The following is an 18,386-nucleotide window of genomic DNA, read 5'->3' on the forward strand; positions in this document are numbered from 1 at the left end:
TTAAAGGTTTTTGGGCCAGTCAACCAGTTCTTGGGGTAGGGTTCTACGCCGGGTCTGGTGGCTCAGTGGAGTAATGTGTCCACTGTGGGGTCTGTGTTTGACCTTATGGTCACAGGTTCAAATCCTGGCGGGTCCACTCATCCTTCTGAGGTCGATAAAATGAGTACCATTGAGTAGGGTAACAATAAACATCTGTTATTCAGCGCCAAGATACCCTTCTGGTTGAACGTATGCTTGAAACATGTTATGTTTTATGTATAACATCAAAAATGCCAATACTGATGATTATTTTACTAGGATTTCTAGGTAAAAAAGAGTACGAGTATCTACGAAACCAGAATCCCAGGACTCCTCTATTTTATGTCCTTCCAAAAATACATAAAAATGAAACTTCACCACCAGGGAGACCCATCGTATCAGGGTGTGAGTCACTTATGGAGCCAATCTCAAAATTTGTGGACTATTTTTTAAAACCTTTCATGTCTGAAGTTCCATCCTTCTTTCAAGATACAACTGATTTTATTAACAAAATAGCCCCAGTGCAATTTGAAAAAGATACACACTATCTAGTGACTTTAGATGTGGTATCTTTATATACACAGATACCTCAGGATGATGGACTGGCAGTAATTCTTTCTTATTTAGAAAGTAGAGCAAGACCAACAAGAGTTCCTACAGAGTTTATTATGGAGCTAGCAAGTTTTGCGCTAAAGAAAAACTACTTCAACTTCAATGAAGACTTCTATTACCAAGTGAAAGGAGTAGCAATGGGGTGTCCTTTCGCCCCAGAGCTAGCGGTTTTATTCATGGCAAAATACGAGAAGTTCGTCTATAACGATAACCCATTTTTTCAATTCATTGGAAATTGGACTCGGTATATTGACGAAATATTCATGATATGGACAGGTAATGAAGAAAACCTTTTTGAGTTCCATCAATGGTTGAATAACAGAACTGAAGACATAAAATTCAGTATGAATCATTCAAGAACAAAGATGGCTTTTTTAGACGTCGAGGTATATCCAGCTGAGGAAGGTCTGGTGACTACATTATTCAAAAAATCAACCGACCGAAATAAAGCATTACATTTTTCAAGCAACCATCCTAGGAATCTAAGAGGAAATTTGCCCTATGGGCAATTTCTCAGAGTGAGAAGAAATTGTTTCTACAAAGATGAATATATGCTCCACGCAACGAAACTGCTAGATAATTTAAAACTAAGAGGCTACCCAAAAAAACTGTTAAAAAGGGCCATGAAAAGGGCATGGTGGACGCCTCGAGAAGTCCTTCTTGAAAAGAAGAAGAAATAATTGTTTGTGTCTCCACCTTCTGTCCAAATTCTAAAGCTTTGAAGAAAGTCATCAATCAAAATTGGCATTTGGTAAAAAACTTAGACCATTCCCTAAACATCAATCCGCTTTTTGCTTTTAAAAAAGATCGCAGCATTGCTAATCAATAGTACGAGCAGCAATGCCACCAACAAAACAGATTTCTGTAAGGGACTTTGTAGGCCTTCCGCCAGTATCTGGCCATCATAAATGTGGAACCTGCATCTGTTGTACTTCCACAGACGAGGGTGTGTTGTTTACACACAATTCGATTCATTGGAAACACGAGTCGTTCACCAACTGTAAAAGCAAAAATGTGATCTATGGGATACGTTGCCCATGTAATTTGCTTTATATTGGAAAAACTAATCAAGAGATCCGAATAAGAGTATCTCAGCATAAATCAAGAATCAATAAGAACATCCAAACTGCGCCATTAGTCAATCATTTGAAATTGAACAACCATTCCGTAAAAGATTTGAAATGGACAGTAATTTCGAAAGTGGAACAAGATGAGAGAGGTGGCGATCTAGAGTTAAAATTATCCAGGAGAGAAGCAATGCTTATAGTGAAATTCAACACAGCGATAAATGAGCTAAATGAACTATCAGAGATCTATAAACTGGGATAAACCGAATTTCTGAATCTATATAGGATAGGAGCTTGCAGAGTTTATCTGTCATAACATCTGAATTCAAGAAGCAGGGATGCTATTCTGGCTTACATTAACTACTCAATAAAGTTTGATTCGTTTTGACAGTAAAGAAGGCATGATTAGTATACTGATCCTGAAAACATTGACACATCATATAAGTTCTGGTTCAATACATCGATTTTTCTTAGACGATTTCGCTTTTCATCAAAAGAAATAACAGCATTAATGCAGGTTGTTTCATTTAGGCGACCACATTGAAAGAAACGACAACTTTTTTTAGAAACTACATTTCCCATGAAACACGAGAAATCAGGACATGCATGGCGTGAAGTATACGCGCTGGGCAACGTAATCACAACCAGAGGGAATAAAAAATTAGCTAGCATTCGCGCCAAGAATTTTCAATTCTATTAAGGACACGGAGGCGAGGATTATGATTCTCTTTCTATTTATTGCTACTCACAGCAGCCAATGAAAACTTTTGTTATGTAAAAAACAACAACATTTCCCATGATGCATATACCACATCACTTCCTGCAGGGCCCCATAAGAGCCAGTAACACCGGAACCAGTCCTCTTTCTTTGCTCCGAACAACAAGTCCAATAAGTATTAAAGTTCAACAACAGCTTCCAACGTGGAAGAAAAACAGACCAGCTGGGAACGTCACTCTGCACACTGGATTAATCCATTTTCTTGTCAGATCCTGGAAAGAATAGAGATAAAACAACCCGTAACTTCTGTATAATCAGTGTAAATACACAACGGGTGGGCAAAAATTACAGTACAGTAATTTAACCGGGTGGGATAATCCTCGCCTCCGTGTCCTTAATAGAATTGAAAATTCTTGGCGCGAATGCTAGCTAATTTTTTATTCTATTACAGGACCGGAGGCTTCGTATTATGCTAGTTTAACGCTGATTAAAAACAATAGAGGATATATCACCCACCGGTTTGTAATAAAACTGTTTAAACGTTGATTCAGACGACCAGTCTGCAGAATGCATAATATCCTGTACAGTAGAACCCAACATAAAAGTCTTGGAGGCCATAGCGCCTCTGACAGAATGTGCACCAAAGACCTGAGTATCTACACCTGCCTCTTGCATGACATCTTTGAGCCATCTGGCTATGGTAGCTGCTGTCACTGGTTTGTACGGTTTCTGTAAAGCAATCAATAATTGTGCCACCCCCTCAGGCCTGGTAGACCTGGTACATTCTTCATAAGCCTTGAGGCACTGAACCACACAAAGTTTAGCATTGTCTGGAAAAGCATGATAATCCACACTACGTGACATTGTCTTAGTTCTAGAAGTGATAGAAAACGAAACACCCTCTGGAGTAAATACTCTACCTGTAATATCGAGAGCCTTAACATCCGAAGAACGTCTGCAAGCCGCTAGGCAAAGTAACATGGCCAGCTTGGCCGACAACTGTTTCCTGGACAACCTATCGTTGTCTGGCCAGTTATTGAAGAGCGACAACACCAGCGAGACATCCCACAAAGAGGAATACTTTGGTTTGGGTGGATTGGCTACTCTAATGCCTTTTAGGAGTTTACATACCACTGGATGCATTCCGACAGGCTTGCCCTCGATCTGAGAGTGGCCCGCCGATATGGCGGAGCGGAAGTTATTAACCGAGCGATACGCTAAACCTTCCGACGCTTTTTCCGATAGAAAATTTACAATATAGGGTAATACTGCCCCCACGGGATCCACATGCTGTCCCATGCACCAACGAACCCAGCCTCCCCAGGCTGAAGAATATCGCTTCCTGGTAGAGGGGGCCCACGCTTGATTGATAAAGCTCGCAGCTTGGTCCGAAAATCCTGGCATTTGCCAACGCTGCCTGAAAGTCTCCAGGCCATCAGGGACAGGTGCCCCGATAGAACCATCGGGGGTCTCTCCCCCTGAGGGCCCTGGAGCATCGTCGAGGACCATGGGATCCTCCTGGGGAAGTCGCAACTCGCCTCCATCAGCAACGGGAACCAAGGCTGCGACTTCCACAAGGGAGTCACCAATATCACTTCTGCTCTCTGGCGCATCACCTGAGTGAACACTCGGGGAATGAGGATGAATGGTGGAAACGCATAATTCAACTTCTGAGTCCACTCCTGCGCAAAGGCATCTGTCGCCAGCGCCAGAGGGTCCGGCCTCCAGCTGAAAAACTGCGTCATCTGACAGTTCAGCCGGGAGGCAAAGAGGTCGATCTCGCAAAGACTCCAAACTTCCTGTAACCACTGAACCACTCGTGGGCAAAGTTGCCAGTCGCTGTAGTCCCTGAGGTGGCGAGAGTTCCAATCCGCCACCACATTGGATTGACCCGGAATGTACTCCGCTATCACAGATATCTGGTTGTTCAGGCAATAGTGCCAAAAGGCTTTCGCTATCTCCACCAACATTGAGGACCTCGTGCCCCCCAATTTGTTGATATACCGGACTGCCGATATGTTGTCCATCCGAAGAAGGATGCAACATGAGATCTGCCTGGGAGCCAATGTCCGGATCGCAAATGATCCTGCGAGGAGCTCTAGACAATTTATGTGAAGATCTAACTCCTCTAGGGACCACCGTCCCCCTGTGGAAATATTTCCGCAACGCGCTCCCCAACCCCAACGGCTGGCGTCGGATTCTATGACCACCTCTGGTAAAGAGCCAAAGATTGCTCTGCCGTTCCATGCCTCGACGTGGGCCAACCACCATTGCATCTCCTCCCTCACTTCCTGGGAAAGAGGGACCACATCCGTGTAAGAAAGGCCCTTCTGTAAGTGTTGGATCTTTAGTCGTTGAAGGGCCCTGTAGTGCAGGGGCCCTGGAAATATCGCCTGAATGGACGACGCAAGGAGGCCCACTATCCGGGCAATCCCCCTGAGCGAGACCATCTGTTTGGTCAGGAACAAGCGCAGTTCCTTCTTGATATCCCGAAGTTTGGCGTTTGGAAGGCTGAGCTGGGCCGTCTGAGAATTTATGACGAACCCCAGAAAATCTATCTTCTGTGTGGGAGACAGGACCGATTTCGGTTCGTTGATCACGAACCCCAGATTCTGCAAAATATGAATGGTCATGCGCAAGTATTGAGCTACTAACTCCGGAGATTGCGCCATAATGAGCATGTCGTCTAAGTAGACAATCATGCGAACCCCTTGCTCTCTGAGGTAGGCCACGACCGGTTTCAGTACCTTGGTGAAGCACCACGGTGCTGAGGAAAGTCCAAAAGGAAGGACCAAATACTCGTACCACCGGTTCCGCCATTGAAATTGAAGGAATCTGCGGTGGGGACGATATATGGGAACGGACAGATAAGCGTCCTTCAGGTCCAGACGGACCAACCAGTCCCCCTGCTTCAGAAGATCTGCCAACAGATGGATGCCCTCCATATTGAAATGCTTGTAAGTCAGAAAGTGATTGAAATCCTTCAAATTGAGTACCAACCTGTAACCACCTCCTTTCTTCTGCACCAGAAAAATATTGCTGCAGAAACCGCGAGGGCCCTCTTTGCAAGGAGCTATCGCGCGTTTCTGCAGCAATCCGTCTATTTCTGAATCTATAAAATCGCACTCGAGTTGGGAAAAAGAAAGCTGCCTGGGACGCTGTACCTGACGGGGAGTCTGAAAAAACTCTAGGTGGAACCCCTGAACTGTCTGTAGTACCCAAGCGTCTTGTGAGATCTGAGCCCAATTGTGATAGAAATACCGAATACGCCCCCCCAAGGGAAGAGGAAGTAAATCTGGAGCGCTCACCTGAGGACTCGGCGGCCTGGAATCCTCCACGATAGGATCCCTTGTTAAACCGCCGCTTGTTGAAGCGCTGTCTGGTGGGGTAGAAGGTGCCACCACGGGTGTAGTCCCAATCACCTCTGCCGCGCCCGAAATCTCCTCGCTGGGGACCTTGGGAGTGCTGACGGCCAAACGAGCGTCCCCGCCCTCGTCTGGCCCTATTGAAAACACCGGCGTGGAAAACGCGCTTGATCCCGGCCTGAGCCTTGTCCAGGGTCGTGAACGTGCCCACGTACTTTGCAACGTCTTTGACGAACCGGTCACCAAAGAGGTTGCCGTCCGCCAGTGGCCCAGGTTCCGCCGCAGCCAACTCAGTAAGATTAGAGTCCATGCGCATCAATATTGATTTCCTGCACTCCGTTGAGATCGCGCAGTTGGCATTCCCGAGCAGGCAGATAGCCCACTGGGTCCAGCCTGCCAGTACGTGGGAATCAATCGTGCTCCCCGATTCCTGTGCCTCCAGGGTCATTTCCAAAATTTTTGCTAGGGGCCCGACCACGTCCAGGAGCTTATCTTGGCAACCACGCCAAGCGCGATCTATCCCTTTCTTGGGGTCTTTGGCGAACTTTTTCAGGACTGTAAGCATGCTGGGGTCAATGTCCGGCGTCTCCGCTACCTTGTCCGAGAGGTCCGGCCTTAGGCATTCGGATCGCAGCCTGTTGCGCACCTCTTTATCAAACCCCTTGCGCAAGTTCTCATGTAAATACGCAGCCACCTCGGGGGCAGGTAACCAGTCCGAGGATCTGGCGTGGACAATATCCGAGGGGTTGAACGTAAAGGGCGTGGGCGCCGGCGGGGAAGGCTCTACATGCTTAGACTTCCGAGACTTCTTTTTAGGAGGGGAGTCCTCCGAGGTGTCTGAAGATGCGGAAGTAGACTCAGTGTCAGTGTCCTGAACCCTTACACGTTCTCGAACTGGGCGCGGAAGTGCCTCATAAGAACCTGAGTGCGGCCAAGAGTGAGCCCGGGAGTCCTCTGACGTCCCCTCAGTCTGCTTCGGAAAGCCATGCTTTTTCGCGAATTTCTCCAACTGCTTGGTTATTGGTTTTAAAGCCGTCGCCAAAGCCTGCTGCACAGTTCCAGGAACTGCCTTTTCTAGGGCCTTGCTGACCGACTCCTGAACAGAAGCGTCCAGGGCCTCAACAATATTATCCTCGATGGCAGGTCCTCCTACCTCCTCTTCATACAAGGTGTCATCCTCCTCATAATGCACCCACGTATCCATCGTGGAACCACACTTGTAGCGATATATGCTCATAAGGCAATAGCAGGAGGGATAATCCAAAGGGCGGGAGCCAACCCACAGCACAGAGCACCGGTACCTAGCTCCTCAGCAACAGCTGTAGATTAATTATTACAGCCCTCAGGGCGTAGTGGAGCCAAAGAGCAAAATTAGATCCAAGGAGGTGTGCTCCCTCCAGGCCCAGGTCGTTTTTGCAGCCAGCCAGGCGTCAGCAGTGCTCTTCCAACGAAAAACAGCCTAAAATGCATAAAACTGAAAGTATTCGGGTAGTTTCGACGTGCGTAGCCCAAATCCTACCAAAAACAACCAAATTGGGCTACGCACGTGGGAACACGATCGAAAGTAAAACTAACTAACTAGCAGGCTCCCTGCGTCATAGGCATATCAGGGGAGCCTCAGCGCCACATCAAACATAAATTCAGACCCACCGGAGGCGGGGCGGTACCGTGTGCTAATTCAAGCTGAAGCGCATACGCGCTGATCGGAGGAACGAAGCGGCCGAGCGCCGCGTTACCAGCGCCACAAGCACAATCGTCCGCCAAGACTGCCGCACACAGCGGGGATCACCAAGCGCCACCACGCGCTGATCTGATCACACAACCCGAAGGTTAGAAACACCAGGGCGTACTCGCCAAGCTATCGCAGCGCGATCCTAACATCCCAGTAACATTGCAATACAGTCAACATGACAACATCATAGTACAAGCCATGCACAAACGGAGCTTTCAACTTAACTGTCTGCGTGAGCAGCAAAGAAAGAGGACTGGTTCCGGTGTTACTGGCTCTTATGGGGCCCTGCAGGAAGTGATGTGGTATATGCATCATGGAAAATGTTGTTGTTTTTTACATAACAAAAGTTTTCATTGGCTGCTGTGAGTAGCAATAAATAGAAAGAGAAGCATAATACGAAGCCACCGGTCCTGTAATAGAATCTCAATACGATACTGCCAAATGAGATTGAGCGTATTCAAAATCTGTCGAAGATAGAGACAAGGCGTGGCAATACAGAAGCGCAATGAGAAGGAAAAGAAAGCGCTACTTTTTGAGTATATTAATTTTTTGAGTATACAAATTAGTTTTAGTTTTATTTAATTTGTTCTCACAGCTGCTTAAATGAGTAATTAACGTCCTCCGTTTTTTTAAACAACGGTCCTCAAAACAAACTAAGCGACATGACTACATTTCCCATGAATACATGAGATCAGGAAATGCGTTGCGTTAAGTATATGCATTGAGCAATGTAATCATAGCCTGAGGTAATCACAGCACGAGACCGCAAAATGAGATCGAGTGGAATTCAAACTTCATTGGACATGGAGACAAGGTATGTTAGTACATACGCGCACTGAGAGGGTAAAGACAGCGCTAATTTTTTGTGTATACAAATAAGTTTAAGTTGAAGTCTATTTCATTTTTACAGCTGGTGAAATGAAAAACGAACGTCCTCCATACAAAAACGGCCTCACATACAAACTATGAGACTTGAACGGAGAGCACACCCATGATGCGTTCAAGTGAGTCAGTTGTCATTTTCATGCATTTCTTCCTTTTTTTAAAAAAACGTCCCAAACTGGGTTTTGAATGGGGTAATAATACAAAGGTATTTTCGGTCTCTTTAGGAACTGGAGCACTGGACACATCATTAAATCAGAAAAAAAAGCCAGATAACTCACTAAGTAAGCGAGATGTGAATGTGTTGATTCATTTTCGTTTGATAATTTGACTATGAATTGGTATTGATTTTGGTTCCCCCTCTTCTGATTATTGTCTCCTCTTATAGATTGGTTCCTTACTCTTGATTGGCTGATCTAGTTTTTGACAGAAGTAAGCCAAAATCGTGAACAGAGGCTTAGTATGCATAAAGAGGTTGTTGGGCATTTATTTTCACTAAAAAAGTTCTCTATTTTTAGCCTACAGGTCCTGATGAGAACCCCGGGATTGGAGGGGGTTTGAAACACGTAGACCTATTCTTTGTGGGCCAGAAGAATTGTAAATTAATCGAATTGTTAGATTCAGTGGATACTTTGTCTAGCATATGTCTATGGCTTGTATAGACTAAATTTTGCAGCGATTGTAAAAAAAAAATGTTTGCGATTGTAAACAATGTATTTCAGATGAGAGAGGATGTATGATTGAGCTTATGGATGATGGTGTCAGTGAATGAGTATGTTTGGATATGTTTGATGAGAGTGATTTGGGTGTGAAAAGAGTGTCAGATTACTCTATGTAAGTAGGACGTAGTAGTAGTGTTGTGTACAGGTTTTTGAATAATAAAAAACGATTGGTAATGGATTGTCTAAAATAAATAAAAGAAATTCATTGATTAATCAGACGGAAAAAGAGGTCTATGGTTCATGTTGTTTTGTTCAATGTGCTATCTCGTAATTAATGGTGAGTAAAATAATTATCAGTATTGGCATTTTTGATGTTATTTGGTTTAGAGGAGGCTTGGCCTTACTGATCTGAGGCCAAACCCAGTTTTGGTAATGTTTTATGTGTGGCATTCTCCATAACATCACTGTGGGGCTCCTCAAATTCAATTGTGCTGTCGAGGGGTGGCATTTCTTCTGTCTTTTCCTCAAAGGTACCACCTTCCTCAAAGGCCTCACCTCTCAGAGAAACTTGTCAAATTCGTCTGAATGTCTTTTAGCTTCTTTGAAAAAAGATATGTTCCTGGTGAACAATGGTTTCTGAAGGAGATAACTGTGCCTTTTGTCGACCAGGCAGTCCATGGTAGGGGTTTGACCGTGCCTTGAATTTCAATCCAGGGAAGCATCACAGAGAAGGGCACAATCCCCTGAATTCTGATATTTGGGGCAGGCATCCTTTCACCAGTGGTTCTGCATTGCCTCTGAATAGACCCATGAGTCGTCGATGAAGGGTCCACGAAGAGTGGTTATAGGTGGAGCTTTTTAGAAGCAGGGGCATTATTGGTGGATATATGGGCGGTGGTTCAGTATTCACATAGAAACATGATTATTGCCCAGCGATATTGTCTTTTTCAAACTCAGAGACCTTTTTAAGGTTTCTTATAAATCTTTCCACCTCAGTGTTCCCCTGGGGTCTCCTGGGTGTGATTCATGGACGTCAATTCACCAAAATGCCAGGGGTAGTGGAAGTTCCTTCACACGACCTTTGTCCCCAATGACATCACAGGAAGTGACATCATTTGACCTGATGGTATCCTAGGAAGTGGTCACCAAAAGTCACAAGCATGAAATAAGTTCAATGACTATTTTTTTAATAAAATAAAAAAGCCCGAAAGTTCCAAGCACAGCTGTTGAATGCTTCGTCACTATTGCTCTACTGTCCATCATCATGTTAAGGTGCCGTACAACCATCATACTTTGCCATATTTATTTGCTAGAGAAAATGACTGGTTTCCTTGCCACCGTCGTTCTCTTTTATCTCTACCCTTCTCTCAGTTCAAATCTCTCCCTCCCATGTTAATTTTTTATATTGTATACTTCTCTGCAATGCTTCACATCTCTCTTTTCCTGTTCTGTCATTGTCCTCTCTCTCTCGCTTCATCTCTCATAGCACCCTCTCTTCCTCTCTACTGCCATCTTGTCTCCTGTTTCTCCAGGTTGTCCTTTGTGTACTCTCCCTCTTCTATAGCATATGACTCTGTTTCACCTGCCTCCCTCTCGCATCTATCCCCTTTTCACCTGCCTACCCCATTAGCCATTTGCTTCCCAACTGTCTGTCTCTTTATCATCTCTGACATGTCTTCTCTGCTCTCACAACTAAAGTTATCACCTATCTCTCTCTTTACTCTCACCTCTTTCTGTATCTCTTTATCTTGTATCTGCCCTTCCTCCCCACTTCCCTTTTGCAGCTGTCTGTTTATAATCTGTCTGCTTCTCTTTGTCTCTCACCTGTCTATCTCGCTTTGACTCTATTTCAGCCTCTCTACCTCTTTATTGCCTCTCTCTAAAACGTTTCCCCTCTCTCTCTTATCAGTCTAGTTTGTCCCCTCTATCCTTTCAAACTCTCTTAGTTGTCTCTTTCTAGTCTGCCTCTTTATCATAGCTCTCTTTCTTTTCTGTCATCCTCGCTCACTATGAGCTGTCTCTCACCATCCTGATTTTTTTTACACTTATCTCACTGGCCGCCTTCAAATCTCACCTCTTACTTGTGTCTCCTTTTGTTTCCCTGTCTCCTTCCTGCATGTCTGTTTCGCTTCGCCTCCCACCTCTGCCATGCAAATCTCTATCACAACTGTTTTCTCTCTCTCTCTCTCTCCAAGCTCTGGGTTCTCTTTCTCTCTCATACACATGCGCACACACACCTTCTCACTTATTTCTTTGTCGTGCACTCGTTCTCTCTTCCATTGTTTCAGCTTTCGTCTTCTATATTTCTCTTCCTCTCCAGGGGCATCTAGAGAAATGGAGATACCTTTTCCGAGTTTGTTACTTTTAGTTTTGTTTATGTTTTTTTCATGCCTTTATGAACAAGTTGAAAAATAATCTTAGGGGCACCTCCCACAGGAGCCACCAGGTTACAAATGGTATGTGTGGCAGCGTTCTGTTTTCACTGAATGTGCTTTATATGGTTACATTCCTTGCAGGTGACAGAAAGTAAATAAAGCTCTGCGACCCCTGTTTAATTTCTGCTCCTTGCACTGCCTTTACTACCTTTGAGGCCAGGGGTCACATAGGCAGTGCCAGGGGTCGCCAGAGGCACTCCAGAGGTCACAGTTGCGACCCCTGGCGACCCCCAAATGATGTCCATGGTGTTACTCTACAGTGAGCAATGGGGAAGTCTATTCAGTGGTCGAAGTGGGGGTAAAAAAGTAGGGGAACTGTGGGCGGAGAATCAGAGGGCAGGAATAACCCGTGGATTGGATCAGTGGGCGGAGTCAGAGGTGTGGCAGAAAGAGCAAAATATCCCAATTTTTAGTATTTGTTTCCCATTTCACCAACCGGTTACAGCTTATTATGTTATTTAATTTAACCAATGGATACACATGTTTATTTAAGGTTTAATATGAGTTATTGACATCAAAATACATTCACAAAGTGGGATACGTTTCCAATCACAGAATGTCCCAAATATCCTCAAAGGTGGAATCGCAAGCCATTTGTCTCACAGCCATGGAGTTTCTGTCATCAGCACTTCTCCTCCCTTTTTTCCACAAGAGCAGTTCAAAAATGAACAGCAAAATATCCTAATTTGCAAATGTTTTCCACATAATTATGGCCATATTTGCCACATAATACATCATCTGCTGCATAATCTGACGTTTTTAACTAATAAATTGTTTATAGCTCCAACGGATCAAAATTACTAAAAAATGTGATTTGTGCTGCTGTGAAGTGGAGGGCCCTTTGCAAAGGTTGACTGGTCACCTTTCTCACTGCTGCAGTTGTATGTTCCACTGGTACTAATAAGGAGAAATCTTTGCAAAGACTGTTAGCATAAACTGTCAAAATAATAAAGTATCAGAAAATATACAGCACCACTAATACCAGTATAGGGTGTCAGAGCACTTTACATCACACATATTACACAGAGACAATCAATCATACGTGTGTAAAATCACTGTATAGGAAATGTTACATAAGACGAAGGACTACAAGGTGTAGGAGTTACATGACAACCATACTAGTAGGCAGCATAGTTTAATAGTGATTGGTCTGGAGAAACCCAAACTCAGAATTTAAAACGTAATACCATGGTTGGGGGTTCTCTTTAATAATCAGAATTGATTTCTACCCAAATGAACCCTTTTTTGCAACATTAGGATAATCAAAGACTGGGGAAAAACCATAACGCTCTAATTTATACCTTGCAGTTTGCATGCAGCTCTTACATGATTGTTAATAGCTCACTGTTCAATGTCAGTATTTTAACTCATTAACTGCAAGTAACAATTGGGTCTCTCAGACAAAAGCATAACCCACTGGCCTATTTATATTATGTGCACTGTGTGATCTGCATGGTACATGCTCTTTGCAGCAGGCACATTAACCCTCAGCGCTTCCTTTCCATGAGTCAAAACGTCCACTAGACAAAACACCATCTCTATCTACTAAGAACATTAATCACTGGAGTTATCATGACATTTTTATTGTTGCAGAAAATTGTTGGAGGTCAGGAAGGAGACAGCAAGTGCTTTTAAAACCATATTATACTTGCAAACACGACGCCCCGACCTGAAGTCAGTGCCAGCCGCGGTTCGTGCAGGTAGCAGCAGTGGGGAGGTGGGGCAGAGTAAGGGGATATTTTGTGGGACGATGCAGAGGGAAACTTAATTATTTATTTAATTTTCCCTCGACATTGTCCCTCGAAATCCCCCTTACTCGGCCCCTCTGCCCCACCGCTGATACCTGCGCAGACCACGGCTGGTCAGCGCCTGGTGCGGTCTCACTGCCCTAGAGCCACCCTGCTCAAGGGTCCTGTGACCTCAGTGACAGAATCACTGTCACTCTGTGTGCTGCTTAAAGACTGGAGGTGAACTTCAGAATGAATTGTGGCGGACAGGCCTTCAAGGTTAACCCACACTTGCCACTACTAGGGTCCACCTGCTGGTGCTAACAGACACCAGGGCTTTTAGGATCTTGTGGGCCTTCTAAGGTCTAGCATGGGAATGTGCTCCCTCAGGGGGAGTGGTCTGGTGGACTGGTCATGAAGGCTGAACCTGGTTCCCCAGTTCCAAATTCGGCAGCTCTGACGGTAGTGCCACATCCTCTCCCCCACTGAACACCATACTGCCCCACTGAGAGAAACTTGCACTACACTGACCCACTATAAACACCTGGATGTGACTCAATTCTAATTATGCACTAGACAAGATTAAGTAAAGCATGTGAAATGTAAGCAGGTATTTCAGTACCTCCAGGAATAGTGCACTTTCCCACCCAGGGAAAACAATGTTGTTCAAAGAGACGAGAAAACAAAAGTAGCGCTTCACTGGCAAACTCTGTAAAGTGGCGCTAATGTGTTTAGGTGTGAATAAATCAATCTGGCCACCCACTCTGTCTTACTTTAGTTAGTTACTTTGTTAGTTATTTTACATATTTTGAATGTTTTATTTCTTTCCACCCCGAGGCTGCACTTAGAAATTGAAAAATGTCAGAAAAAGACCACGTTTCCAGCAAAAGTTTTTTTTTTTTTTGGATCTATTTCACAGGGGAGCAAATAAACGAAAGGAGGAAAGAGAAGGTAATACCTGTTTCTTGAAATCCCGGTTTTCACTAAAGGAGGAGGAGCGAGACAGAAAGAGAGGGAAGAGGGGGAACAAAGAGAGGGGGGAGGCAGCTGCATGTGGCAGAAGAATTGGGCACTGTCCTTGTCTTCTCTGGGCACAAAGAAAAAGAAAGAGTCCTTTTCCTTCTCTGCTCGTTCCGCCCGTCCCCAAAAGCAGAGCCTTAACTATCGGCCATGGCGATGTCTGCCGTCCTGGAGGAATGTTTAAAATAAGAAAGTAGGGGAACAGACTCTATGAAATTAAAGAAGTAGGGGCACGCCGCTCCCTGCCGATCCCGCCCACGTCGGCCACTGAGTCTATGGGATGATATGCAAATATAGGGCCTTGAAGCATGGACCCATGGTCCACGTGACGTTCATGAGGGATGCCATGTGTGCATCTTATCGAATTGTATTATTACTTCCTTGACTGACACTGATGAGATTATCTCCTGGTCAGGATACTTGCTACAATGGTTGATCACAACCAGGAACCAGCCGGTGCCTCCCATGTGGGAAATTCGCAAAATCAGCACTGAGCTGTGACCACAGGTAGGGCTTTAAGCAGGCCAGGTCCCGCCGGTGCTGAGCTGTGTTAACAAGCATTGGCAAAGCCAATAGGTCTCGGTAATCCAAGAGCTATAGATGTTGTCAATGTTAATGTCTATAGGCGTTGTCAATGCTAATGGTAATGACAATAGCAAAATCATCCAAAACACACTGTTTTCAGCCCTTTGGAATACCAACCCACAACACCAAATACAAGAATAATGCACTTCCACAAATATTTTAGAGCTCTCATAGTAATCTAAAATGATTATTAGAGCAAATAGGCAGAACAATAATGTTGAAAAAAATAGCAAGGATTTATGACAGATTCCTTTTTCAGTACCACCTTGTGCTTTTTCCAAAACCTTAAAACATATGCAGCTGGTGAGAGGACCAAGAGAGCTAATTAATTACCTGGGTGGTTATAAGTTTTAAGTCATAATATTACTTACAAATAAAAACCACTCTGCACCAATGTGTGTGGGTGTACAATATTTCAAGAGTAGCCTATGGTGAAAAGTGAATTTCATTGTAAAGACTCTCGGAATCTTGTAAAAGGCTGATGAACTGTAGAGGCGGAGCTAATTTCAAAAGAGAGCAGAGCGGTCTGCAGGCAGGACGGAGGGTGCAAGCAAAGCAAAAACCACTGGCTTAGCCAGGAGGCCTGACTATGACAAACTGGTCCAATTTGTTTCAAGCACATGACACAAACATGAAAAGAAAGAAAAAAAGTGGCAGCTATAGGTCTGCAATAAAATATTACAATTTAAATAAGCATCAACGATCACATAGCATTTTATTAGAGTGGTATGGTGCTTCCTACCAAGTAGGTGTACTTAGAACAGGTACAGATACACCCATTTAGCAGGAAAATATGATTGGTACAAACAAAGGGTACTATTGGCTTTGAATTACTGTAACTTGAAGACACACTTTAAAGACACAAGGATGGCTCAAACATTAAAAAAGGATTAAGAATGGAAAGAAAAGGGGGGAGGAGCCTAGCGCTTGACCAAGATGGCCGCGTGAGCTTAGAGCTCCCGAGACCCTCGCGCCCTCCGTCGACTATCCTGTCTCTAATCCTGACGGTATGCATGGCACCGTGTTGCTGAGTTGTCAGGGAGGCGATTGATACTATCCGCGGTCGGATTGCCCATCGGGAACCGGACTTACGACGGGCGAAAGATTGCGGCCTAACTCCCGGAGATGCCAGGGGCTAGAGTTGGCAGGATGCCCGACTCCTAGTTGATCAACAACGGCCTGGTGAGGTGTGAACTGTCGGACGGAGGCCCTCGCTCTTTCACTTTCGGTTTCGTTCCCTTTGTCTGCCCGGACACTGTAGAGCTCTGGGTGGCTTTATAACCCCAGGGACGCTCGGCGGGCTACTCTGGCAGCACAAGGCGGACCTGCTCACTCCTTATTCCTCTCTCTGAGAGGGAGCGGTCTTCACTGCATTGGACTGCCTGGAGTCCATTATGTCGGGCAAAGCAGAAGGGGATCGGTTGAAGACTAAGTCCACCAGGCGGGGAACGTATTCTCAAGTCAACAGTATGGACCGCTACGCCCTACTGAAAACATCGCCGAGTGGACCGAGCCAGGCGCCGGATGCCCAGAAGGAGGACTCGCCTGGGACACCGGAGCTATCCCTGCAGGATGTCATGGGCGCGCTTGACGGGATGCAGACCTCGATGGGGAGGCAATTCGAGGCCCTGGCGCATAAGGTGGATGCCATCCTGGTGGATGTCAATTTGATCCGCTCGGACCTGGGCAAGACAAACGAACGAGTTAAGAACCTGGACCACAAGACCACGGGCCTCGCTGATGATGTCGCGGATTTGCAGAACGAGGTCCGGAAGCTGAGGGCCGAGAGTGACCTCGCCGCCCGCCGGCTGGAGGACTTCGAGAGCCGGTCCAGGCGCAATAACGTGCGCGTCATCGGGGTCCCGGAGTCCTCGGATGAGGCTTCGATGGACCTGCTTGTGGAAGATTTGGTCCTCAATCATCTTAAGCCTAAGGGCCTTGGAAAGTTTTTTGCGGTGGAAAGGGCCCATAGGGTGCCGGGCGGGCGGCCCAAGGCGGGTGCCCCGCCGCGGCCGATTGTCGCCCGGCTCTTTCACTTTCGAGATCGGGACGCTATCCTGCAAGCTTCGAGGGTGACGTGCCCAGTCCCCTTCCAGAATGCGTCGGTGAATTTTTATCCGGACTTCACCCAGCATGTGCAGAGACAGAGGCAGAGCTTCCTGGGGGTGAAGCGGAGACTTCGGGAACTGGACCTGAAGTATGCCATGCTTTTCCCCGCCAGACTACGGGTGGTGCATGAAGATCGGACATTCTTTTTTGACTCTCCTGTTATGGCCGACGAATGGCTGGACGCTTTGCCCCGGCGACGGACCGGGGACGACACAGCCGAGCATGGAGACAGTGGCCGGAATGGACAGGGCTGATATCTCAAAGCCGACCTGACTTGATTTAACCATACTTGAAGATTTGAACAGAGTGCAGTAACTGTGGAGGGTTGCGGGAGGACGAGGGGTGCTCTTTTCCTCCCTTAGGGTACTTTTTGTAGATTTTTGTTTTTGTAGGGCGACAGGCACACTGCAAGTTGGGGGGGCTTTTTAAGCTGCAGCAGGGGTGCAGGGTGGGGGGAGTTTTTGGGATTTTGAGTTTGTTGTTGGGGGGTTTATTTCTGCAAGGCATGATGATTATCCTCAGGGCTGTTCCATGGTGGCGCCTCGGGTGTGGGGTGGGCCTCTTTCCGTTTGAGGATGGGGGGTAGAGGCTTAAGTGTTATAAGCTGGAATGTTAATGGTTTGGGGGATCGCATCAAGAGGGGGATTGTGTTGCAATCTTTGAAACGCTCAATGCCAGACGTTGTCCTGCTGCAGGAGACGCATCTCATAGGCAATACGTGCTATGCCCTGAATAGGAAGGGGTATAAATTCATTGCACACTCTGGATTCTCTTCTGGGTCCAGGGGTGTGGGCATCCTCGTTAGAGCATCGCTGCCTTTTGAGGTGGACTCCACCATTGTTGACGATAGGGGGAGGTTTGTGGCGGTGGCGGGGCGGTGGGAAGGAAGGACTTTGGTTTTGGTTTCAGTTTATGTCCCGCCGGCCCTGCAGGCCTCCACATTTGCTGAACTGGGCAGGGCTTTGCTGACTCTCCCGGGGGGAATGCTGGTAGTGGGAGGGGACTTCAACGCTGTGGGTTCCGGACTGTTGGATAGATACCCGCCCAGGGACACAGGGGGGGCTCAGAAATGGCTTCCAGACTTCCTGGATACATTTGGTCTGATAGATTGCTGGAGGCTCCGGCACCCCACACGGAATCAATACACGTTTCACTCCGGGGCGCATGGTAGCCTCTCCAGGATTGACTACCTGCTCACTCTGGCCGCACATGCCTCGTTGATATCCGAGGCGAGGCACATGGCACGCGGTATCTCTGATCACTCGCCAGTGTGGATCCGGCTGGATCTAGGTCGGGAGGGAGGAGGGAGGGTGGCCCCCATCAACCCATGGTATTTCCGAGACCCCAAGATGCGCAGCGCCCTGGTAAAGAAGGTAGATAATTACTTTAAGGACAATCGGGGAACCGTGGACTCGGCGGTGTCGCTGTGGGAAGCTTTTAAGACCGTGCTTCGG

General features: G+C 46.2%; 1 protein-coding gene and 1 long non-coding RNA gene across 3 annotated transcripts in view; one reads left to right on the forward strand and one right to left on the reverse strand.

The window, feature by feature from the left end:
* Positions 1–2,414: 2,414 nt before the first annotated feature.
* Positions 2,415–18,386, reverse strand: part of LOC146811826 (uncharacterized) — a 164,103-nt gene continuing 148,131 nt past the window's right edge. The window contains exon 3 of the long non-coding RNA XR_014966787.1: positions 2,415–2,687. This is a non-coding gene — a long non-coding RNA (uncharacterized LOC146811826). The remainder of the gene's footprint in view (positions 2,688–18,386) is intronic.
* The window catches only part of LOC146811827 (uncharacterized), a 188,233-nt gene continuing 177,793 nt past the window's right edge, over positions 7,947–18,386 (forward strand). Inside the window, exons 1-5 of one of the 2 annotated variants that reach the window (XR_014966785.1) lie at positions 7,947–8,326; positions 8,423–8,516; positions 8,622–8,678; positions 8,783–8,826; positions 8,913–9,337. The gene's annotated coding sequence lies outside the window, so the exon portion shown is untranslated. Of the gene's footprint in view, positions 8,327–8,422; positions 8,517–8,621; positions 8,679–8,782; positions 8,827–8,912; positions 9,338–18,386 lie in introns of those variants that run through there. The other variant, XM_085618818.1, reaches the window with a different exon arrangement.

This window comes from Triturus cristatus, chromosome 7, assembly GCF_964204655.1.
Source record: "Triturus cristatus chromosome 7, aTriCri1.1, whole genome shotgun sequence".
Taxonomy (NCBI): domain Eukaryota; kingdom Metazoa; phylum Chordata; class Amphibia; order Caudata; family Salamandridae; genus Triturus; species Triturus cristatus.